Source organism: Urocampus carinirostris, chromosome 20 (genome assembly GCF_059441175.1).
Source record: "Urocampus carinirostris isolate Australia breed hairy pipefish chromosome 20, RoL_Ucar_1.0, whole genome shotgun sequence".
NCBI classification, from domain to species: Eukaryota; Metazoa; Chordata; class Actinopteri; order Syngnathiformes; family Syngnathidae; genus Urocampus; species Urocampus carinirostris.
In genome coordinates this window covers 3053894-3079468 of record NC_142368.1, presented here as the reverse complement: position 1 = coordinate 3079468, position 25575 = coordinate 3053894, and the positions used below count along the sequence as shown (strand labels likewise).

Below are 25575 nucleotides of genomic sequence, written 5' to 3'. Positions count from 1 at the left end.
TGACCAATAACTCTTTATAAGCAATTACGTTTCCCTCCCTGCAGCCTTAAAAGACCAACACTTGATGAGTCTTGTGTCCTATTTCGGGAATGAACTCCTATTTGACTGCCCTACGGCATGAAAACGGGATCAATTACAATGAAATACAAAATAAAATTAAACCCATAATTATTAGTATAATTATCCATCCATCCATCCGTTATCTGCACCGCTTATCCTCAGTAGGGTCGCGGGGGTGCTGGAGCCCATCCCAGCAATCATCGGGCAGTGGGCAGGGACAGACAATTCGCTCGCTCATTCACACCTAGGGAAAATTTGGACCGGCAAATCCACCTGAAATGCATGTTTTCGGAATGTGGGAGGAAACTGGAGTGCCCGGAGGAAACCCACGCAAGCACGGGGAGAACATGCAAAATCTGCACAGGAAGGCCGGTAGCTGGATTTGAACCCATGACCTCAGAACTGTGCCGCACACGCGCTAACCACTGCGCTAGTATGATTATGAATGTCCATAATTGATACATAATTCTTACACTAATATACATTTCATAGTGCCCAGTTTTGGTGTTCTCTTGGGTGTGACCCGTAGGGGGCGTTGAGACTTCCTAGGATGATGCCATACAAACTAATACCAGTTGCCGTTCATCAAGAGGGAAGAAGAAATGCAGCTGAGGGATGGTGGGGTGGACGGGATGGGGGATCTGTGGGTGGATGTGGGTTTTTTGCATGTTCAGCTCACGATCACGTACTATGATTCGGGAGAATAATCCTCTTAAAACCCTTTATTGACCAGGTATCATACAGGCCGTTCGGAGTTTTTTTGGCCACGAAAGAGTCAGAAATCATGTTATGAGTGATTAATTTTGACCCAAACTTTCAACATCTAGCAATATCTCCTATAAAGAAAAACAAAAACAAAAAAAATGAACAAAAAACGGACTTAGATTTATCAGAATAATAATGAAGTAGGGACTGGAACAGAACATGAACACATAAACTGGAACAATGAAGTGTTATAAATACAGTGGAACCCCGCTAGTTCGCGGTTCAGAGCTTCGCGGGTCTAAAAAATATACCTTACCTTCTCAATAAAAGCATTTATTGACTTGACGCCATCGAGCGCGAGCTTATGTCAACTGAGGACACGGTGAGGACACTCTTATTGTGAAGGGGAGGGGGAGGCCCTGACACAATGCTTAGTCATGGTGAGTTACCACTTTGCTCACCCCGCCCTCCTTTAACTCCTCCCACCTCACCCTTCTTCTTATGTGCCGCTCAGTTTATCATGGAGGAACTCGGCGACGCGACATAAGTATATTCTCTTCTGTCACATTTCATCTGAAGTTTGACTTTATTAAACCAAAAGCGAGCGGTTGTTTGTACTACCTTAACACGGCTAATTGTGTGTGGTTTCGTGTATTTGTTGTAAAAGCCGTTCGATGCCGCTAGCTAAAGTATGTTGTTATTGTCAGAAGGTAGCTCTTTCACTTTCATTAAAATGAACACAGACCATTTTTTTAATTGCACTCATCAAATATCACATTTTCACTGTTTTTATTTTCAATATGTAATTGGTAGTGTTAACAAGCGAAATAAACTGTGATGTGGTTGAGAGCGGTTAATACGTATTCTATATGGTGTACTGTATACAGGAGGGGGTATACTGTATACCTGTATACGTTTTTTTAAGCATTTTTGAAGGGGTGCCGCTACTTCGCGGATTTTCAGTTTTCGCGGGTGGTCTTGGTCCCCATTAACAGCGATAACTGAGGGATTACTGTATATACAAAAATCTTTTTGAGTAGACCTCTTTCAGTTATATATATATTGTCAACGATTTTTCACCATGACCAGGCGTTTTATTGGCCTGTGTGGTGGATGGTGGAGTAATTCCTGGAAACAGAGACACACATCAGTAGCTTAATATATTGTCCCTTTGACAATCAAAAGTAATGGTTAAATAATTCAATTGTTTTTTTTCACAGATAACAAAAAATCCTTTACAAAATGCATCATTTATTATGCCCCATATGTGTCAATTCTTGCCTTTGATCAGTCCGTTGCCACACGTTAATGGCGGTGATTTATTATTGTGAGAAGTTTCTGCCACCTTGTGGGTATTTTGGGAACTACTTTGATTCAATTTACCCAACAGTCGCAAAGTTAGTGTAATTTAAATAAAGCTTTTAAACCAAGCACGCCGTCGCCTCCATGTTAATGGGAGAGTTAAAAATATTCTGATGATACTCGAACTTATGGCTAACAATCTGTCTATGCTACTTTATTTCGTATTCCTCCTTTAGTTTTCCTCGGAAGATGGGCACTGGGCTCGGTGAAACTACATCTTGAGAATCAAGGGAAGATCACATGCTTGTCAGACCCACCACCTCAGCTAACAACAGTTAAAAATCACGTATGAAAACCAACATGGTCTGCTACTGTGGCAACACCTAAAATGTATATACTGTCAAGGTTGCCCATTGCCCTCACTTGGGCCCGCCTGATTGGCTCCCCTCCTATTTAAACTCAGTGCTCTCATTCACTCCTTGTCAACGAACCTATGCACTTGCAAGACTTGTATTTGGTCTCTGTCCGGTATCTTGCTCCAGTCTCCAGTATCCGGTATCCATCCCGTCTGTCTTGTCTTGTCCGGTATCTTGCTCCAGTCTCCAGTATCCGATATTGATCCCGTCTGTCTTGTCTTGTCTGGTACCTTGCTCCAGTCTCCACTATCCAGTATCGATCATGTCTGTCTCGTCCTGTCCGGTATCTTGCTTGTGTATCCAGTATTGATCCCGTCCGTCCCGTCCTGTCTGGTATCTTGCTTGTGTATCCAGTATCCGGTATAGATTCTGTCCGTCCTGCCCTGTCCAGTATCTTGCTCCAGTATCCAGTATCAATCCCGTCTGTCCCACCCTGTCTGGTATCTTGCTCCAGTATCCAGTATTGATCTCGTCTGTCCCGTCCTGTCTGGTATCTTGCTCCAGTATCCAGTATTGATCTCGTCTGTCCCGTCCTGTCTGGTATCTTTCTCGTGTATCCAGTGTCAGGTATCAATCTCGTCTGTTCCGTCCTGTCCGGTATCGTGTATCCTGTATCTGGTATGGATCCCTTCTGTCTTGTCCGGTTTTGATTTTGTCTGCCTCTGACTTACTGTTTTTCCACGCCTGACTTCTCTGTCTCACCCAGCTGAATCACTGGCGTTTGTGGTCACCCGCATGATTGCCCCATTCCCGTAAAATAAAGCTTGTGTGAAAACGTTACGCGTCTGGGTCCTCCGTCTGTTCTGGTTCTGACATATACACATATGAAAAAAAAACTCCTGTTAACGTGTAGCATGCACCGGTCTCCTGGGGCACGACCCGTAAGTGGCATAGACGCCGTACAAATTAATGCCAGCTACAGTTAATCAGAAATGCAATAGCAAAGTGAAGCCACTAGAGAGCAGTGTCGGCGTCGTTTTCAATCAGACTATTTGAAACAGATGGCAACAAATTCAAGCATCTTACCCAAAACTTTAAGCACTTATCAATCCTTTAAAAACACATTAAAATTCAAGCGTTTTCGGGGATTTCGAGCACCTGTACGAACTCCGTAATTGGATCGGAATGATACCGAAATTCCCAGTATCGTCCACCCTCTTTTCTTGATAACTAAGTAACGTTCTCACTGTACACTTAGTATGAGACTCACTGAGGACCGTCGTTTAACCCCAGGCTGTGTTTGTTTATATTAATTTGCGACACTCAAAGCGTCATTTTCCCGAAGAAAGGCTTGTATTCATTTGGGTGTGAACGCGAGACAATTAAGAAGCTGCCGGGAAGACGGAGGCCAAAAACTCCCGACACGGGGCCCCGCTTTTACGAAAGACCCCGAGGAGCCCTACGCGAACTTGTTGGATTACTGATCCGAGAACGGCGGCTTACAAGCTGCCGTCTTGTCGCCTCCTTCTCACAGTGCATGCATATTTCATGGACGCTTCCTGGCTCGCGATCGGGGTTTTAATATAGGAGAAAATCGGAGAGAATTCGGATGAATCCTGCAAAGGGAATACGAGAAGAGCCGGCTTCGAGCGCAGCTGGTGTCTGTGGGAGAATAAAGAAGAAGAAAACGCAGATAGGAAGAAATAACATCGGTCTGATGTTAGGGTTCGTCGGCGGATGGATCAATGGATCGTCTTGAACAAATTGTTCTAATAAATTTGTCTGGTAACACGCCCTGGGGGTCTTAAATTGCTTCTTTCAAACCTGAAAGTAGCAATAACAAATTAATACATAAGGAACTATGAACCTGAAAATTCCTATACAGCAATTCTGTATTCGATTATCTGGAATCGACACTGACCTATCGCAAGCAGTGTATATCCTTCCAAATGTATCCAATATAAGTGTACATTTTTCTGGTAAAATAGAAATTTTCCATAAATGGATCATTTTATATTTATTACACATTTGATATAATATATATTTTCATCAATGAACACTTGCAAGTAAGAATGTTTAAAATGCCAAGGATGGTTAATTTAGATTCCTGGACACTTGCAATCAATGATACATACAATGCTAAGGTTTGCCTATTTGGAGTATTGAAAATTTGTTAAAAATAATGCATTTAATGCCAGGCTTGTTCCATTTTGATTATTGAACAATTGCAATGAAAAATGGCTATAATGCAAGAGTTCTATTTTGATCATCATTAAGCACTTACAATGATAATAAGGCCAGGGTTGTTCTATTTGATGATTGAACACTTGCAATTAGGAATGCTCAAAATGTCACGGTCGCCGTGGCGACCAGTCTGCCGCGCCCCCGAACTCAAGCTGTAGCAGATCAGCTGATTGCTGGTCTGCTACTTAAGGCTGGGTTGTGGGTTTGGCGGGCGCTGGCTCATTACACATTCCCCGGTCTGTTATGCCTTGTCCTGTTTTAGTTTTAAACATTGTCCGTTCTGTTATGCCTTGTCCTGTTTAGTTTAATTGGAAGAAACAACTGTTTGTTTTGTCATGTCCCAGAGTTTTGGACAACTTTTATTTTGTTAAATAAAACTTATGGATCGTCACGCAATTGAGTTCTTCCTTCCTGCCTCCTGCCTCCGTTCTGGTCCGGTCACCCCTTCCACTCCACCACGCCTCGTGACACAAAATGCCAGGATTGTGTTTTTTTTATTTCTAAACATGTGCAATGAAGATTGCTTATAAATCCAGGGTTGCTCTATTTTAATTTAATGCTTAAAACAAAAAACTTAATGCAATGGTTTATTCTATTGCGATCATTATTAATAACTTACTTTCATCTATTTTGATTATTAAATGCTTGCAATGATAAACACTTATAATACCGGAGTTGTTCTGATTGATGACTGATTACGCTAGGATTGTTCCATTTCAATTATTGAATACTTGCAATGAAAAATACTTAAAATGCCAAGGTTGTATTTTTGTTCTTGAAACAATCACCATAGAAAATGCTTTTAATCCCACGGTTGTTCCTTTTTGAGTTTTGAATGCTTGCGATTAAAAACGATTGTGTCAGGGTTTTTTTTTTTTGATAGTTGAACGCTTGCAATGAAGAGAGCTCATAATGTCAGAGTTGTTCCATTTTGATTATTAAATGCTTGCATTAAGAACAGAAGTAAAGCCATGGTTGTTTTATTTTGATTGTTGAACTCTTGCAACGAAAAAAAGCTTTTAATCGAGTTAATTGATTTGCACTTTTAAGGAAACAAATTGCAACTTAAAGTGTTGGATAAAATCATTCATTGTCAAAAACAAGGATACAATCCCTTCCCCTTCCCCCGCATACACAGAAACACAAATCGGATACAATAAAATAAAAACAAGATAAAGAAGAAAAAAACGGATGTTGTTACGGCAAGGCACAGACTAACCATGCGAGGAAAGGGACCGAAGGGGAAGCCAGAGTTGTTCTATTTTGGTTATTGTACACTTGCAATGAACGATGCTTACAACACCAAGGTTGTTCTATTTTGATCGTTATTGAACGCTTGTGATAAAGAATTCTTGTAATGCCAGGGTTCTATTGTGGTCACCGTTTGCATTATTGTGTTTGGTGTCCACCCATGATCTCAATGATCCTTGAATTCCACGGATTTAGGGTGGATCTCCTTGATGTCACCTAGAGATTCTTAAAAAAGAGGGCTTTGAGGGGACTATGAGAACAGGCTGGATATTTTTCTCCCTTGTTCAAAAAACATTGATGTCTTCTCTCCTTAGTGTTTGTTGAACTACAAAATGAACATCATAAGAGCTAGGTTATTTATCCCCTGCTATATGAAATTAAATGAAATGATCTGCATTTATTTAGCGCTTTTCAAGTCAATGACTTCCCAAAGCGCTTTACAATGTGCTCCACATTTCCCAATAGCGGCCTTGCAGCCATGTAAGGCGCTAACCTGCTTATTGGGGGTTTTAGGGGTTCAGTGTCTTACCCAAGGACACTTCGACATGTAACACGGACGAGCCGGGATTCGAACTGGGATCCCTAGACGAGCGCTCTACCTCCTGAGCTACTGCCGCCCCACTGCCATCTATATGGCAACTCAGAATGTATTCACGTGGTATCCCGGGGGTCTACTGTACAAAACGAGTCCAAAACCAAAGTCATATTCTCCCGTCATCCGTTTAAAAACGTCAGAGGTGCGTCCCGAAGCCACCATACTGAAGACGTTGGCGAAGATTGTCAGGGTCGTCCGTCATCATTACTTCTCCGGCACTCCCCGCGCCGGCGCTCTTTGCATTTTAGCCGCTTAATTCCCTGAGACAAATACGAGCGAGCGCGGGCGACTGAGCCGCACTGGGACGCTCAACGCTACATTAAGCCGCGGCGCCGTGCAGGCGGCCTGATGGATTTCTTTATTAAGCGCGGGGCCCGCCGTGTGAAGGTCAAACGGGTCCGCGGCGTGTTTGTGAGCTAACTTTCCAAAGGTTGGTTAGCTTTAAGCTCCCGCCCACTCTGGCCACTCGCTTATTTGTAATGATCCCGCAGGCAAATATCATAAAGGACAAATGGCTTGTTTGTATGCTAGGCCGGGAGAAATCCATTTTATTCATTACGAGGCGAGCCACTTAATCCCGCTCGTAAATAACGCATCGATGACATTGGCGCTGACCGAGTGCTTCCTGCGAGTAACTCCAATTTATGGGAATGTGTGTCCCGATCGCGGCTTTTTGGAGCATTTGCATATTCGCATAAATCTTGGTATATCTGCCACAGAACAGAAGCATACATGGCTGTAACTACCGTAAATTCCGGACTATAAGCCGCTACTTTTTTCCCAAACGTTCAACCCTGCGGCTTATTCAGTAATGCGGCCAATTTATGTAATTTTGATAACGGCTGCCAGCGGCGCTCGAGTACAAAAGGTAATATTTAGACCGCTGGAATATATGCGGCGAGTAAGACTGCAACTTCTTAGCTTGTGCACAAATTAAATTAGCGTAGAAATATCCGCACCATGCAAATTGCAAAAAGAAAGGCACGTGACGCAGCTTTCAAGCTAAATGCAATCGAGCAGTCCAATAAAGAAGGAAACAGAGCTACTGCAGGCAAACTTTACTTTGCAAGCGTGTTGCTAGCGTGTTTTTGAATAAGGGAGCGTGGGACGACGCCCATATGACATAGTCTGTTTCCCATACTGGGGGAGACGACTTTGCTGCCGTCAGTTATAAGGAGGAGGATGAGGACGGTTTACCGTGATTACTACAAGTACGGTATGTTTTTTTAACAGACCCGTTTACTGCGTTGCGAGCGTGTTGCTAGTAGCGTTTTGCTACCCTTCACGGACACGGTTTGGGATGAAAGTTATAATACAGTATTATTATTAAAGCTTTGAAAACTCTCGGTGTACCGTCTTTCTTTGTAAATATGTGTAACCATGTATAATATGTATTTGCAACTTTATATTTTTGTAATGTATTTATTTTAGAGACTTATTCTGATATGTTTTCCACGGGCGATTTAAAAAGAAGGGGCGAAACGGGGGCTGACGGGAAGTGGAGTAAAGGTGAGATGTGTTTGTGGACGCAGCGGACAATAGTGGATATATATTTTTCCCACCCTTACCTTTGGAAATATACATTTTTTTTCCTTGGATTATTTTCAACGGGACCCGGACTTTGCAGGTCTGCATCAAACCTTAAGTACCGGTATCATTTCCGTTCATTTTGCCGGCTGAGATTTTTAAACTGTGTACTTTATATTCAGTTACAGTCGCGGAACTCAAAGTCGGGTTTGGGTTAAACTTGTGATTGTGTTACATGTTTTAATGTGGGCGCATGCAGCTTATATACAGGTGCGCCTTGTGTAAGTTATCCTCTTAAAATGTGGTGGGTGCGGCTTATAATCAGGTGCGCTCTATAGTCCGGAATTTACGATACTTTCAAAATGTCAAATATTATTTTTCAGAGAGTATCAACTGGATTCCTGACTACTTGAGCCAGCTAGGAATCGACAATACTAGAATATAGAGGACAATATCCTCCTCACTGGTACGCAGCACAGGCATGCCACACGGGTGTGTGCTCAGCCCAGAACTCTTCACCTCTTTACTCAGGACTGTGGTGCCACCCTTCCCACTGATACAGTCGTGAGATTCGTGGAAGACACGACAGTGGTGGGACCCAATACAGAGAGGAGATACACCAGCTCTCGTGGTGGTAGTTCAACAAACAACCAAGTGCTAAACACTGAGAAGATTAAGGAGGTCATCATGGACTTCAGAAGGTCCAAAAAGACTGACCACACCCTGGATGGAGAGGTGTTGGAGCTAATGGACTTCCACATCACATCAGATCTCTCCTGGTCTACCAACACTAGCCCTTAAGTGAAAAACGCTCAGCAAAGAATCTTCTTCCTCAGGAAACTCAAACGGGATGGTCTCTCCCCTTGGCTGCTCCTCAACTTTTAAAGAGCAAGAATCAAGAACCTTCGCCTCAACATGACGGTGTGGTATGACAGAGGAGTCAAGAGAAGAGCCACAGACTGCTCATACTGCTTCCATCGGGAGAGCCGTACGGAAACATCTGCGCCAACCATCTAACTGCAGGACAATAACTTATAGGCTGTGAGCCACAGTGTTATGTCCTGCACGGTTGTCATGGCACCCAGCTTGACACCGGCTGAGACGCATTGAACTGATTGCTTGTGGAGTACTTAAACGCTCCTTTTGGGAATGCCTGTTGCCAGACCATTGCTTTACCTTGTTGAAGACCTGTTCATGCCTGTTTGATCTGAGTAATACCTAGTTTGTAATTTTGATTGCCTTTAAACCGGTTTTGTATTGTCTTTGGTCCGTTTGTGTGTTGGACAACTTTTATTTCCTAATTAAAGCGACAGATCGTCTACGCTTATGAGTTCCAACTTCCTGCTTCCTGGTCCGTTTCCTGAACCACAGCACAACACACTTCACTACTCAGCCGGACCTTTATGTGCAAATACTGTACATGTGCTGTTGCCAATGCTTGGAATAATCGATCATATCGATGGGTTGTTGCAGCCCTAAACAATTCAACTTACTCAGCCTCCTGCTAACGTTCAAACTTACTGACACAACTAGCATCAATAAAGGGGGGACATGCCGATGGGTTTCATTCTATGTACTGCAGCCTCCCCATCCAGGGATCGCATGTTCTCCCTGTGGCAGTATGGGTTTCCTACGGGCATAATTCCACTTCCAGGAGATGCATTTAGTTTTTACCATGGAAAGCAATTGAAGTGTCCCCTTCACCCCAACTCAATGATTTGTAACTCCTATCAATAAAAAAGGATTTTGTAAGGTTTATTGTTCTATATTCTTTATCAATTATCCGTTATTCGTTATCGGTCAAATCATTATACGCTGCAAAGCCAAGGGGCCGAGACACTTGCTCTCAGCCAAGAGGCCGAGTCAAGGTCCTAGCCACAGAGCCATGCAGCGATCATTGCGAATGCACCGTTCCCGGAGGTACTGCAATACCGGGCCGATGCATGGAGTGGACAGAGCAAGCTCATATTCCATCTCCGAATTGCAAAAATCAAACTTACAGCAATGCTGTAACCGATACTTTTAGAAGGTCCTGCTGACACTTATAAATATACATGCCGACATATCTAGAATCTCATGATTCGACACTTGTCGATACACCTAACTACATGGATAGAACACAATTCTAGAACCACAATGATACCCGTAATTAACGTATGATGCAGACTTGTAAAGTCCGGGTCCTGTTGAAAGTAATCCAAGAAAACAAAATGTATATTTCCAAAGTTAAGGGTGGGAAAAATGTATATCCACCGTTGTCCGCTGCGACAACAGACAGATCTACCGGTAACTCAGCTTTACCCCAATTCCCATCAGCCTGCGTTAGCTCCGCCTCTTCTTTTTGATTCGTCCGTAGAACACATAACAGACTAAATCTCTAAAATAAATACATTACAAAAATATACGGTTGCAAATACATATTATACATGGTTACACATATTGACGAAGAAAGACGGTACACCGAGAGTTTTCAAAGCTTTAATAATAATAATAATATAACTTTCATCCCAAACCGTGCCTTTGAAAGGTACCAACACGCTAGTAGGATCACACTCGCAATGCATCAAATGCGTCTGTCAAAAAAAAGCATCCCGTAATTGTAAAATTCACGGAAAATCGTCCTCAACTTCCTCCTCATAACTATCGCCATCAAGGGCGTCTTCCTCATTATCGGAACGTACCTTAACTTAACTTAGAGGTTGCAGTCTTTCTTGGCGCACATATTCTACTGGTCTTAATCTTACCTTTAATACTCCAGCGCCGCTGGTGGCTGTTAGAAAAATGACATAAATTGGCCGCTTCACTGAATAAGCCGCAGGGCTGAACATTTGGGAAAAAAGTAGCGGCTTATAATCCGGTATCTCGGGGGAAGGAGCGTTCATATTTCAATAAAACAAAAAATGCCTTTTCCGCCCTACAATGATTCAAGCGAGCAGTTGGCTAACGATGCAACTCATTTCAACCAACGAATATCTTCAATTTGACACAAGTACGGAGTCGACTCTTTCGGCTAACTGCTAACCTTAATACTCAAGGCTTACTCATGACCTGCTGACAGCACGAGCATTAGCGCATCATTCAAGCTAGCGTGCCACATCCCGGTGTCACGATGTGCCGACGGGTTTTCCCTCCACCGGGGAGCGTTTGATGTGCGCGGGTTTGAAAAAAAAACGAAATAAGCCTTCCTCTGGGTCGCGCTTTTCGCGCAGAGGCATGCTGGGATTGAAAGAGCGCCGGGCCAGGGGCGAAAGGGGATTTTCGGCGGGCGTCGCACATCCAATTACCTCGCTAGCGTCCCCGAAAGCCACGAGTGGAGAAAGAAGGCACATAAACACACGCGGGCGGCGCCCACTGCAGGAGGCCTCTCACAGCTTGGAAAGCGGGCAGAGCGCCGGAATATTTGCGTGGGAACGCGGCTTCGGGTAGAAATGTGGAAACGTCGTTCCGCCTCTCGTCTCTTCGGAGGGCATCGTTAATGAATCGGGAGATGCCCTCAAGATGGTGTCGGCAAAGTGGGGATCGAGGTGTTTTCATACCCCGCATCGTGAAACCTTCGGCTGGACCAATAGATAAATGAATGAATGAAAGAATGAAAAAAAACAAAGAGTGAATAAAAGAAACAAAGAAAGAGAGAAAAAAAAGAAAGATAAAAAGATAGAAAGTCAAGTCATTTTTATTTGTATAGCCCTTAATCACAAAGAGTCTCAAAGGGCTTCACAGGATATTACACAGACTAATTTTTTAGACTATTATTACACCATCCCCTGATCTGGAACCAACATGAGGGCAAGAAAAAACTCAAAAACCTCAACATGAGGAAAATGAAGAAACCTTGAGGAGTGGCATCCCCCTTTCAGGATTACCAGACAGCAAAGGATGTTGCAATCACAAATGATACACAGATATTGTCCAAGAAAAGTATAGGTTATTCATATGCTATAGAGTAGAAAGAAAACAAGAGTGAACGAAAAAGTGCACAGGAAAGAGTGAAAGAATGAATGATGGAAAAAAGAAAGAGAAAAAGAGAAATAAAAAGAGAGAAAGGAAAAACAGAGAGATAAGTAGAGATAAAAATAAGATAGAGAAAAAAAGAGAAAAAGAATGTAAGAGAATGAAAGAAAGAGAAAGATAAACAGAGAATAAGGAGAGAAAGACCACAAAATAGAGAAAGGGACAGAAAAGCTGAAAAAGAAAGAGAGAGAAGAGGAAGAGATAAACAAATGGAAAGAAGGAGCAACAAAGAAAAGAATAGATGAAGAGAGACAAAAAGAGAGAAAGAGAGAGAAAGAAAGAAAAACAAAAAAGGAAATAATAGTGAGAAAAAAAGAAAAGAAAGAGAGAACAAGAAGATAGAGATGGGAAAAAAGAAAAAGACAAAAAAAGAAGAAAAATATAAGGAAAGAAAGAGAGAAGGAAGGAAAGAAAGGGATAAAGAAAAAAACACAGCTCAGGTTGATTTGGGATATATTGGGCAACATTAACTCCAAATCGCAGCAGATTTTTCTCCGGTGCTTCTCTCCAAGTCGTCTCGCAGGCCGGATTTAAACCCTTGGCGGACTTGATCCGACCTGCGGACTGCATGCTTGCCCCCTTCTGCCTTATGGGTTCTTCGATAAATATAAATTAGTTGTGATAATGATTAAAACTAGACAATTCCCTCGGCAATTGTGAGAATTGGGGATGGGCTCTAGCGAGTAGGCGTCAGCATCTATCTTTTAGCATGCATACTTTAGCATAAATCGTTAGAATGGAGCCATTAGCATGACCCGTTAGCTTGTAGCCTTTAGCATATAGCCATTAGCACGACTAGTTAGCATGTACTCGTCCACATGACTTATTAGCACGTACTGGTCCGCATGACTTGTTAGCATGTACTTGTCAGCATCTACTCATTCGCATGGCAAGCATTGGCATTTCTCGTTAGCATGTAGCCTTTTACATCACTTGTTAAAATGTAACCATTATCATCTATTCATTACCATGGGTCTGCTAGCATGTAGAAATTAGCATGACTATTTAGCAGCTACTTGTTTGCAAGTAGCCCTTAGCGAGGCTTGTTAGCATGAATCCATTAGCATGTCTCATTAGCATATCGCCTTCAGCATGACTCATTAGCATCTACTTGATAGCATGAAGCCATTGGCATGACTCGTTAGCATGTAGCCTTTAGCATTTACTCGATAGCATGAAGCTATTGGCATGACTCGTTAGCATGTAGCCTTTAGCATCCACTCGTTAGCATGCCTTTAGCTCATGGACATTAACATGTCGGTCATTGACTCACTTGGGCCACATCTGGGAACTTCCTATGGTGACCAAGCTTCCCCATTGAAATTGAACGCGTCCATTCGTTCCGGATGGGAAAACATCTTTGTTAGTTTGACGATTACATCGCCGTGGTAACCGCACTCGCTAACAAAAGCTATCGCACACGATTCCCGATCCGGTCAGAATTTTTGATGTACCGTAAATTCCGGACTATTGAGCGCACCTGATTATAAGCCGCACCTACCACATTTTAAGAGGGAAACCGATTTTGTACTTACACAAAACGCACCTGTATATAAGCCGCATGCGCCCACATTAAAAAAATGTAACTCAAACACTAAATTAACCCAAACCCGACTTTAAGTCCCGCGATTGAAACTGAATGTCCTTCATTAAAGAGTCCGGGTCCCGTTGAAAGTAAGCTAAGGAAAAAAAATGTATATTTCCAAAGGTAAGAGTGTGAAAAATATATTTCCGATATTGTCCGCCGCGTCCACAAACAGGTCTCACCTTTACCCCACTTCCTGTCACCCCGCGTTTGTTCCGCCCCTTCTTTTTCATTCGCCCGTGCAAAACATATCAGAATAAGTGTCTAAAATAAATACAAATAAATACATTACAAAAATATACAGTTGCAAATACAGATTATACATGGTTACACATATTTACAAAGAAAGACGGTACACCGAGTTTTCAACGCTTTAATAATAATAATATAACTTTCATCCCAAACGGTGCCTGTGACAGGGCAGTTAATGGTAGCAACACGCTCGCAACACGCTCGCAACACAGTAAACAGGTCTGTTAAAAAAACATACCGTACTTGTAAAAATTACGGTAATTTAATTTATGCACAAACCGAGAAATTGCAGTCTTCCTCAGGGCATCTATTCCACCGGTCTAAATCTTTCCTTTTGTACTCGAGCGCCGCTGGCGGCCGTTAGAAAAAATTACATAAATTGGCCGCGTCACTGAATAAGCCGCAGGGTTGAAAGTTTTGGGAAAAAAGTAGTATAGTCCGGAATTTGCGGTATATATATTTAGGGTATTCCCAAAGCCCTGGGAGGAGAAACGAGCCAAACTAGAACTAGACAGATCCAAGAAGAAAAGGGAGGATTATAATAGGACACAATGCTTTTTCCATGGCACTGTTAGAAATGAGTTGCGCCTCGCAAAGGCATCCTCCGCTAGTGAAACGGAAAGAGAGAGAGAGAGAGAGAACGACACCTGTAAATTACAGGTCACGGAGCCTGCTTTTACAGCGTTGAACCTCAAATCAGTACCTTCTTCTGATAAAAGACGGTAAAGCCGTAACTACGTAATCTGCCGCGGATTGACTATTGACCCGTAATTTGGCACAATCCAGACGCCGTTTAGAACGAGGAGAAAGTGGCGCCTTGGCTCGGCCTTGCCACTGATCACTCTGATTAAGGACAGAGGAAAAATGACAGCTCAACTCCTACCTTGCATACCGTATTTTCACAACTATAAGGCGCAAGTAAAGGTACCGTAATTTCACTATAAAGCGCACTTTTAAAAAAAAAACTAAATCGGCCAGAAATTTAAATGTGAGCCTTATAGTCCAGTGCATACCGCAACATACGGTGGATACTATTGCGAATGCATACTTACAATGAAATGATATTACATACGGTAACTGTTCAGCCTTTGAGAAACAGAGGTTTTGGGGTGACCTCTTATGTTGGACTATTATTTGTTCATAAAGTGAATGTATGTTCTATGAAAGGAAGTACTTTGATTTAAATGTATGTATTTTTTCATGCAACTAGCTCTTACATTAATTTGATTTTAATACTTCTTGTATATAAAGATAGATATCCTAAAAGACTATTTTTGCGGTGTGCTCCTTAAAATCCAGTGTGCTTTATAGTGCAGAAATTACAGTATCTGATTTTCTTGAAAATGCCCCATATGCAGCCCGAAAGTGCAACGTGCCCTGTGTGTGTTGTTGTAAGAGGGACACCATGAGAATATCAAACTGGGAGTTAGGGATAGCGAGGTTACTAATCCATTGATTATGGCGGTTAATATAGAGACAGACAGACAGACAGACAGACAGACAGACAGACAGACAGACAGACAGATGTCTAGATAGATAGATGTCTAGATAGATGTCTAGATAGATGTCTAGATAGATGTCTAGATAGATGTCTAGATAGATGTCTAGATAGATAGATAGATAGATAGATAGATAGATAGATAGATAGATGTCTAGATAGATAGATAGATAGATAGATGTCTAGATAGATAGATTAGAGGGGGAAACATGTAAAAAAAAAGGCTGCAAAGCGTGACACAAGTTTGCTCTCTCTCAACAACAGTTGACTGGGAATAATGGAAAGCTGGTGCAAAAGGGAGCTCCAATGCATGACACAAATTTTTCTTCTCAGCCCCAGCTTTCAGCAGTAGTCGACTGGGAATAATGGATCACGGGTATTTCATTTTCGGTAGGCCAGAATGGCATGTCTTCTGACTTAAATGCCTTGCACTTGCAGCAATATGGGATGGAGGATAATGGATTGTGGGTGCACGAGTGCCACAACCGTGCATTACATTTTAGGCAGGCCTGAATCGGCAACTCTCGACAAAAGCGCCTCTTATCGCTTCTCATTCACAACAATATGAGATTAGGGATAATTGATTCACGCTGGACGAGAGCATTTCCCTTTATTGATAAGGAATGGCAAAAAAAGAGACGTAAGGTCTGACACAAATGCACTGTTTCCCGTCCCCACCCGCAGCAATATAGGATCAAGAATAATGGATCGTGGCCACACGAGTGCAATTCCCTTTTTGGGGCGTGGAGAGAACAGCAAAAAAGAACCGCAAAGCCTGACAAAGTTGCGCTCTGCCGGCCCCTCGCTAGCAGTAGTATCCAATCGAGGATAATGGATCGTTGGATATTTTTTAACAGGCAAGGTATGAAGCGCAAAGAAGCTAGGGAACTAAAAAAAATAATACTACATTCTTTTATCTTGAACAAACAATAATTTTCCTTCCTCTTCCATCCCTCTCCCCACCGTCCACCTGCGCCTTCTGCTGACCACCACAAAGGTAAGAAATCCTATTCATAATTCTTTTCTTTATCCTTTTTTTTATTTTTACACGTTCATGTTAGCGTAATCTTTCGTACGGAAGATTACGATAACGCGAACGTACGATTAGCCTGGGTTGGCTTTATGTTTACGTTAAACATTCAAGGTAAACATTGAGGGTGTTGGAACGGATTAAAACGATTTACATTATTTTTAATGGGAAAAATGATTTCGGTGATGGAACAAATCGGTTTATGGTCGAGAACCGAGGTTCCACTGTAGTGCTCAATTTCCCAAAAAGTGATGCCTTGGTGAATAAGTCATTGACTGACTCAAACATTTAAACATAATGTTTTGTGGTTAAATGAAAACCGGTTTTTTTTCATCCCCGTTATCAAAATAAAACACCTAAAAGACTGCTAATGGATCTGGTAAAAATGTTTTAGATTGTGTGTTGGTGCCCTATTATCTCCTATAGCGATGAAAAGTTTGATACTTTTATACTCGGGTCAATTGGAAACCTGTTTAGATGTGCTTAGCGGCAACCTCGAATGCTTACAATGGCGAAGCGGTCCGTTTGAGGAACTCAAGAAGGCCGTCGTCATTTTCTGTCGCCGCTTCGGAGAAACTCAAAAGGGGAATAAAAACGTCTCTGCGGGCTTTTGTCTTTCCTTGTTTCGGTCCGTTCTGTTGAAAAATATTATCGAATGTTAGCTCTCTATTGTGGGCTTTTGAAACCCATTGCGGGAAGGAAAATTGTGGGCCATTTATCACCGGCTTTTATGTTTCGAAAAATACTTCTTTATCGGGATACGGACCCTAGTCGGGCACCAATATAGGAGATACTAGAACTATGTCATCTATGCACCTCATGGATGACATATCCATCTTGCAAATGCAGAAAAGCCTGAAAAATAGAACCATTTCAAGTCTAAGTTAAAGAAATGGGGCATTATGGGAAAGAGTTCAGCCCAAAATACATTTATGTGGTACCGCAAAAAAAATAGTGTGATGAGGAAAAACTCCATGCCTATTACTATGTCATCTAGTTCCCTAGTAGTCAATTGATTACACAGTGGATTTAAAGGTGCTGTCCAAAATTTAAAAATGTCGTATTTGCTGACGCCACAAAACTACTGTCATGCTGCTTGGGTGTTACATGCAAATACGTGACTGGAATAATCTCTTCCTTTTCATCTATTTTGGTGTTTGGGTTGGCGTTTGGACTGTTTTTGAAACGGTCCTTTTCTTACTTTCACCATTTTCACCCTACATTAACTGAAACCGCAAGCATGTGTGTAAAATCACGTCTCCTCCTCTTTCGACGGGATCTATTCATTCACGTGTCTTATATTTATAGATACATAATGCACTCATAGATGAATTGTGTCTATAATCATTTCAAAAAGTGACACTAGAGCATTCCGTCTCAATTATTCTGTCAAGAACCAGAACAAGATCGGGACCCAAACGCGTGACGTTCTCACACAAGCCTTTATTTTACGCAAAATGGGGAGTCATGCAGCTTAGGCAGTGGTCTGGCGTGGAAAGACAGGAAGCCAGAGACCGCAGAAATGGATTCCAATTACCCAAGTTGATATCTGACGGATGAGGTCGATACCAGACAGGACGGGACAGACAGGATAGATAATGAATCGGGATATCGAAAATAAACAGGAGAAACTAGACTGGAACGAAAACTAGAGAAAATAATAAACAGGACAAAAACAGACGGAAACAAAACTGGAAACCGAAATTAAACAGGACAAAATAAATGGGAACAATACCGGACAGGGGATACCAGCAGGAACAGGACCGAGTCAAAACCCACGTCTTGCGGGGCAGAAGTTTGTTGACGGGCTGACAAAGGAAGCGTGACAGGACTGGGTTTAAATAGCAGGAAAGCCGATCCGACAACGCAGGGGCGGGGCCAATTGGGCGCCATGGCAACCGTGACATATTCTCTGGCACGCACGTCCTCAGAAGAAGAAATCCCCTTCGTGCAAAACTCCTTTTTTAACTCACATAATATTGCTGGGGACAACGATTGCTCGCCTCCGTCTAAGCTAAATCTTCGTCTTTCCGCACATTTTCTTAATACCGATAATCGGTATCGGTATCGGTATCGGTCTCTCAACCCTGTGTTTGACCACCACAAACGTGTCCTGTGTAAAAGTCAGCATATAAAAAATATCGCAATGGAAGACACTGAAACGTTCAGTCTGTAAAACGCAAGGAAAAAAATGGAGCGGACAATTAAATTTTATGATATGAAAAGATCAAGGGGAGACTGATTTATGGCCCCTGTAACACAGTCATATAATGTCCAGTTAAAAATTATCATAAAATGCACACCTGTAAGGAATAAAAAAAAGGTCCCGTGGTGAAATTGAAATGATTACAATCTATGGCAAGCCACTAAATCGCTCAGGTTGGACACCGTCCTGGAAAAAAAAAAAAAAAAAAAACTCCAGTAGCTGTTGCCATGGCTCCCGGCATGCCGGTGGAGCGGTGCGCTATGCGGCGGCCGAGATAAGAAGTCAGCTTATTGCCGTTGCCTCTCAGCGCCGCCGTCATTTTTAGGAAACGGCGTCTGATTCCTTCCCCGCCTGCCGCCGCCTCGACCCCTTCGCCCCCGTTTTTAATCGGCTCTCCTGCAAAAGCGCTCTCACTTCTGCAGTCGCTTCGCGTTTGGGTTGACGGCCTCTCCCCGGCACGCGCCGCCCGGTCCACGGAGAGGAAGGGGGAGGTGGGGGGAGTTTGGCGACGTCGCTATGACAACAGACATCACTCGACAGAAGAAGCACTTAGCGGGCCCGTGTGGGCTAAAGTGGCACGGGTGAAGGCTAGCATTAGCCTCTAGCGGGTGCCATAACACACGCCATCGTCTCTGACACGTCTACGCGTGCTTACAACTCCGGCGATTAATAGCTACGTCAAGGGGTTATGAGAGAGCTTGAAATGACTATTTTGAGAAGATTTATGGCATATTTATGACCTCTAAGTTCAATTGTAGGGTACCGTTTGTTTTACCCTGTTTTCTGCACTATAAGGAACTCTGGATTATAAGGCGCACCCCCCAAAAATAGGAGCATGAAACTATAGGGTGCAAGGAATTGAAACAACATTAACAAACTGGGACTGTGTGGGCTAAAGCGACACAGTTGAAAGTTAGCATTAGCCTCTAGCGGGTGCCATAACACACGCCATCGTCTCTGACACGTCTACGCGTGCTTACAACTCCGGCGATTAATAGCTACGTCAAGGTGTTATGAAAGAGGTTGAAATGACTATTTTGAGAACATTTATGGCATATTTATGACCTCTAATTTCTAAAGTTCAATTGTAGGGTACTGTTTGTTCCACCCTATTTCTGTACGATAAGACAGTCTGGGTTATAAGGCGCACCCCAAAAATAGGAGCATGAAACTATAGGGAGCAAGGAATTGAAAAAACAAACATACTGGGACTGTGTGGGCTAAAGTGACATGGTTGAAGGCTAGCATTAGCCTCTAGCGGGTGCTATAACACTCGCCATCGTCTCTGACACGTCTACGCGTGCTTCGAACTGCGGCGATTAATAGCTACGTCAAGTTTCCAGGTATTTGACGCGTGCGGGGTTATGAGAGAGAAAATTTATGGCATATTTACGACCTCTAATTTCTAAAGTTCAATTGTAGGGTGCCGTTTGTTTCACCCTGTTTTCTGCACTATAGAGTTTTTTATTGAAAAACAATAATTCAGAACAATGGAATTTTTTTATGAAGACTTTTTTATTTGGCCCAACGTCACCCAGACCTTAGTTTGGGTGGCCCCTAAGTTAATTGAGTTTGAGACACTTGATTTAGAAAATATTTATGGCATATTTAGGACCCTTGGTGTCAAATATTTAACTTCATGGTATGGGTTGCGCTAGTTCCTCATGTTTTAAGAGTGCTGAGAACTTCAGTAATTTTGAGGTATTTGTGAGATGAGTACCATTTACAGAACATTTATGGCATGTTTATGACCCCTAGTGTGAAAGGTTTAACTACATGGTATGGATTGCTTTAGTTCCTCATGTTTTATGAGTGCTTATAACTTCATTAATTAAACAGTGCGCAGCATTTTGAGATATGTGTGGGAGGTGGTGAGCAAGCTTAGGCAACCATTTAAAGTACATTTATGCTATATTTATGACCCCAGGTACTAAAGGTTTAGCTGCATATTATGGGTTATTTAAGTTCCTCTTCTTATAAGAGTGTTTATAACTTGAGTAATTAAATGCTGCGCCATATCTTGAGGTATTTGTGTGAAAAATCATGAGAGAGGTTTCAGCTACCATTTAAAAAATATTTATGGCATATTAATGACCTCTGGTGTGAAAGGTTTAACTGTGCGGTATGGGTTAATATAGTCCTTCGTATTATAAGAGTGCTTAGAATGTCAGTAATAAACACACCGCTCCCCCATCTCGACAGATTTGTGTGTAAGATGATGGGAAGTTGATGATACCTTTTAGAAAACCTTTATGGCATATTTTGGACCCCCGGTTTCAATGGAATAACTGCATAGTATGGGTTGTGCTAGTTCCTCTTGTAGAAGAGTGCTAAGAGCATCAGTAATTCAACACTGTACAACATCTCAAGGTATTTGTGTGTGGGTGAGAGAGGTGAAAGCTACCATTTACAGGACATTTGTGGCATATTTATGACCCCTGGTGTCCAAGGTTCAATTGTACATCATGGATTATATAGAACTTTACTGTTTGAACAATATGCCTCAGTTTGAAGTATTTGTGATTGAGACAGTGTTAAAGCTAATATTTAAGGAATATTTATGGAAGATTTATGACCATTGATGTCCAAGATTCAATTTTAGGGGTTGTATTAGTTTCTCATGTTATAAGTGACCTAGAACTTCAGTAATCCCAATGTATTTGACACGTGTGAGTGGTGAAAGTCATTCAAGATACCATTAGAGAAGATTTATGGCATATTTGTGACCCCTGGTACTGTATAGGCATGATATAATATATGGGTACCCCTGAATCGTTGTGATTCAAATCCAAGGATAAATAGAGCACATTTCCTCGTTCATGACCTTCTGACATCATTAGATCATCAGATCATTTAATAACCCCTTATGAAGTCACAAATAACGTCAGGTTTCAATTTATGACCCGTATAGGAGAATTACATTTTACACCGATAAAGTGTCAAATGAATCTGCATTTTATTACCTTCTGATGTCAAGCCATCAACGTGTCCAATATTTAATCGCCCTCATCAGGCCGTAAAGAACGGATGACTGTTTTTTAAAACGCCGTAAAATCATCAAAATCCCTCCTATAGTAAAGTTGCAATGTTTATGGACACCCGGATTTAAAAAAGTCGTTTTTTTCCATAAAGCAGGACTACTCACACTTTAGGACCGGGTCAAAATGATCGACCCGCCATCCAAAAAAAAAAAATAAATAGAGGAGATTCAATAGCGGTCTTGTGATTAAAAAAAAAAAAAAAAAAAAAAAACAAGTAGTGTAATTGAATCCTCACAATATTTCCTAATGCCCTCTTTAAAAAAATAAATACCGTAAAATCCGGACTATAGAGCGCACCTGATAATAAGCCGCACCCACCCCATCTCGGGAGGAAAACCGATTTTGTACATACACAAGCCGCACCTGTATATTAGCCGCATGCGCCCACATTGAAAAACGCAATACAAACACGATACTTACCCATACCCGATACGGTCATAAAAACACAGCCGGCAAAATGAACGGAAAATGATACCAGTACTTAAGATTTAATGCGGACCTGCAGAGTCCGGGTGCCTGCTGAAAGTAATCCAAGTAAGTGTATATTTCCAAAGGTAAGGGTGGGAAAATATATAAATCCACTTTTGTCAACCGCGTCCACAAACACGTCTCACCTTTACTCCACTTCCCGTCAGCCCGCGCTTGCCCCGCCCCTTCTTTCTCATTTGCTCGTGCAAAACATATCAGTGTAAATTTCTAAAATAAATGAAATGAAATGATCTGCATTTATATAGCGCTTTTCAAGTCAATGACTTCCCAAAGCGCTTTACAATGTGCTCCACATTTCCCAATAGCGGCCTTGCTGCCATGTCAGGCGCTAACCTGCTTATTGGTGGTATTAGGGGTCCAGTGTCTTACCCAAGGACACTTCGACATGTAACTCAGCCGGGATTCGAACTGGGATCCCTTGATCCCAAGACGAGCGCTCTACCTCCTGAGCCACTGCCGCCCCAAATACATTACAAAAATATATAGTTGCAAAAACATATTATACATGGTTACACATATTTACAAAGAAAGACGGTACACAGAGAGAGTTTTCAAAGCTTTAATAATAATATTATAACTTTCATCCCATACCGTGCCTGTAAAGGGTAGCAAAACGCTACTAGCAACACGCTCGCAACACAGTAAACAGCTCTGTTAAAAAAACATACCCTACTTGTAGTAAGCGCGGGAACAAGTGTCTCGGCCCGTGGCTTTGTAGTGAAGTATGATTTGACCGATAATGGATAATGGATAATTGATAACGAATATAGAACAATAACCCTTACAAAAAATGTTCATATTTTTTTGTAAGGCAAATTGATAAACTCCAACATCATACATTTTATGAGATTTCATGTACACTATTACATTTTATTTGGACTCTTGAATATGAAATACTTATTACAGGTCAAAGCTCCAATGTGTAATATTTGACCACTAGATGGCACTGTGTTGTCTGGTCCAAGCGAGGGCCAGTGACACATGACATTGCGCAAGATGCTTGACAAATAGGCGCCGACGGAGTAAGATAAAAGTTCCTCGACCTATGATTTCTATATTAAAATGACCATTGGTATTATAGCTAATGTATTCTTAACTAGTATTTAAATCAGTTTTTGGTTTTTTTTTTTACAGGAGGAAAGTTATTTGTACCACTAGGATGCACTAAATATTACACACTGTCCCTTTAAACAAAAACAAAAAATTGAAATAAAGAGTTGCAAAACAAATATGAAAGCCACAATGCGTATTGTTCGATACTCATTATTTCGAAACCAAATCGTTTTCCCCCTGTGTCAGTATTGTCACACGGCGACCAAATGCGAAAGGTGCTGTATCTGAGTCGGATCAGGAGGTTTCTCCTGCTATCGGTAACCATGGAAACTTACGAACGAGATAGGTTCCGGATGATCGTTCGTAAATTGAATTTGTTTGTAAGTTGCTTCAGTACTATATTTTGGATGTTTAAGGTTTGTATAAGTAACCTGTATTATTTTTTACCTGAAAAATAAACATTTCATCAAATAATATGCTCTATAAAGATAAATAAAGTTGAGTTCAACTTACTTTTGGAAGATGCACTTAAAGAGGTCCACCTCCGTGGTAAAGAAAGTGGCCAAAAAAAAGCATTCCGACCATTCTCTCAACCGCATCAAGCTTTTCTTATTCCACTTTCATTTTTTTTTTTACACTTTACACCAACTATAATGAATGGATGCATGAGATATTAAACAATAAAAAATGTCAAAGTTCTTAGCGTGCTAGAGATACAGTGCAGTGTGTATACACACAAACTAGGGAGTAGAGGCCAGATTTCTTCTTTGGGTTGGATGCTGGGTGACCTCTCACAGCGCCACCATGCGCTGGTAGTGGCAGAACGAAGCACTACAGTAATGTCCTGTACTCGGAAAAAGGTGCACATTAGGTGAACTTACGGTAATGTCCGGATATTTTTCCACATCCCGAAATGTTTTTTCGTATCTACCCTTTTTCGTAAGTTGAATAGTTGTAAGTAGGGGAGCGTCTGTATTTGGAGTTGTCCAATTTACTCCTGCTGCTAAGGAACATTGATGTCTATGCTGCTTTTGTTTGCCAGACTGCAGCGTGTCCGCAAGCAGGGTTGGGTAGGGTGACTTTCACTTGATTTCTTTTAAATACTTTTGGATTACTCCAATACCAAATATGCTAATAAAAGACAAAAGAAACTAAATATGAATACAATTATGACTCACAACACTTGGTAAGCTTTCTCTCCTGGCTTTGATCTCTTTGATCTCCGGCAAAACGAACATCAAATGTGACGGAAAAAAAATGAAAAGAAATCCAAACAGCTTGCCAACCTCATTTTTGCAGTTCCATGTATTCCGTTACTCCGCAAGCCTGCACAAAATGGAGTCATTTTATTCCTATTTAGTTTCTTGTGTCTTTTATTAGCATATTTGGTATTGGAGTAATCCAAAAGTCATTGAAAGTAATCAAGTGAAAGTGACCCTACCCAACCCTGTCCGCAAGAATGCAACGCCCTCGACACTTCCCCGCGATCTACCGGTTCTCCCTCAGTGATTCACCGGTAGATCGCGATCCACGGAACGAGCCCCCCTATTCTTAGTGTGTCACACTCCTAAACAAGCCTTCGCCTTAAACCGTTCTCCTGCCGGTCGTGCTTAAGGAAGACAATCCCGCTGAGTGACGGCGGAGGTATCACGGCGGACAGGAGCGGCCATTCATATTCAATAAGGCCCTCTTATGGCGGCCGTGTCTTTGATGGCTGCTAGCATGTATAATTCCCTGTGATTGGAAGCGCTGCCACTCATGGAGACGATCACTCGGGATAAGGGGAAGAGCGCGGGGGGAGAAAAGAGAAAGGGAACCTGCTGTTCATTAGGCGGAAGCCGTTTCGACGCAATGCGAACACGTTACGTAAAAGCGCGCGCTTCTGGCAGGTTGACGAAAGGAGGCATCGCTTTCACCGCGGGGGAGCGCTAATTGAATTAGCGCCTCTGCAGATTAGCCGCTAAGAGGCCCCACCGAAAGAGCGGAAACGCTCGGAAAGCCCGCCGCGCAAAAGTGCAACTTGCAATAAGTGAACCTCGTCGTCGCCAATCGGAATCCCGAGTAGTGATTGTCGCCTGAGTTGCCGAGCAGAGGGCGAGAGAGAGAGAGAGAGATAAAGAGAAAAGGAGATGATGAAAGAGAGAGGTAGAGATAAAAACGAGAGAAATGAAGAAAAAGAGAGCGAAAGAAAAAAAGGAGGTAGAGAAAAAAAAGAGAGGCAGAGAAACAAACAGAGGAATATAAATAGAGAAAGTGAGAGAAAGAAAAAGATAGAGGATAAATAGAGGAAGAGTGAGAAAAAGAAATGGGTTATGAGGAAAAAAAGAGAGAAAGAGAAAGAAATAAGTGTAAAAAAGAGAAATAAGAGTG

At 42.0% G+C, this 25575-nt stretch overlaps 1 protein-coding gene and 1 pseudogene across 3 annotated transcripts in view; both read right to left on the bottom strand.

Annotated features, from left to right (window-relative positions):
* LOC148346008 (MAM domain-containing glycosylphosphatidylinositol anchor protein 2) overlaps positions 1-25575 on the bottom strand; it is a 305624-nt gene that overhangs the window by 253274 nt on the left and 26775 nt on the right. The window lies entirely within an intron of this gene.
* LOC148346009 (U2 spliceosomal RNA) lies at positions 9939-10058 on the bottom strand (annotated as a pseudogene).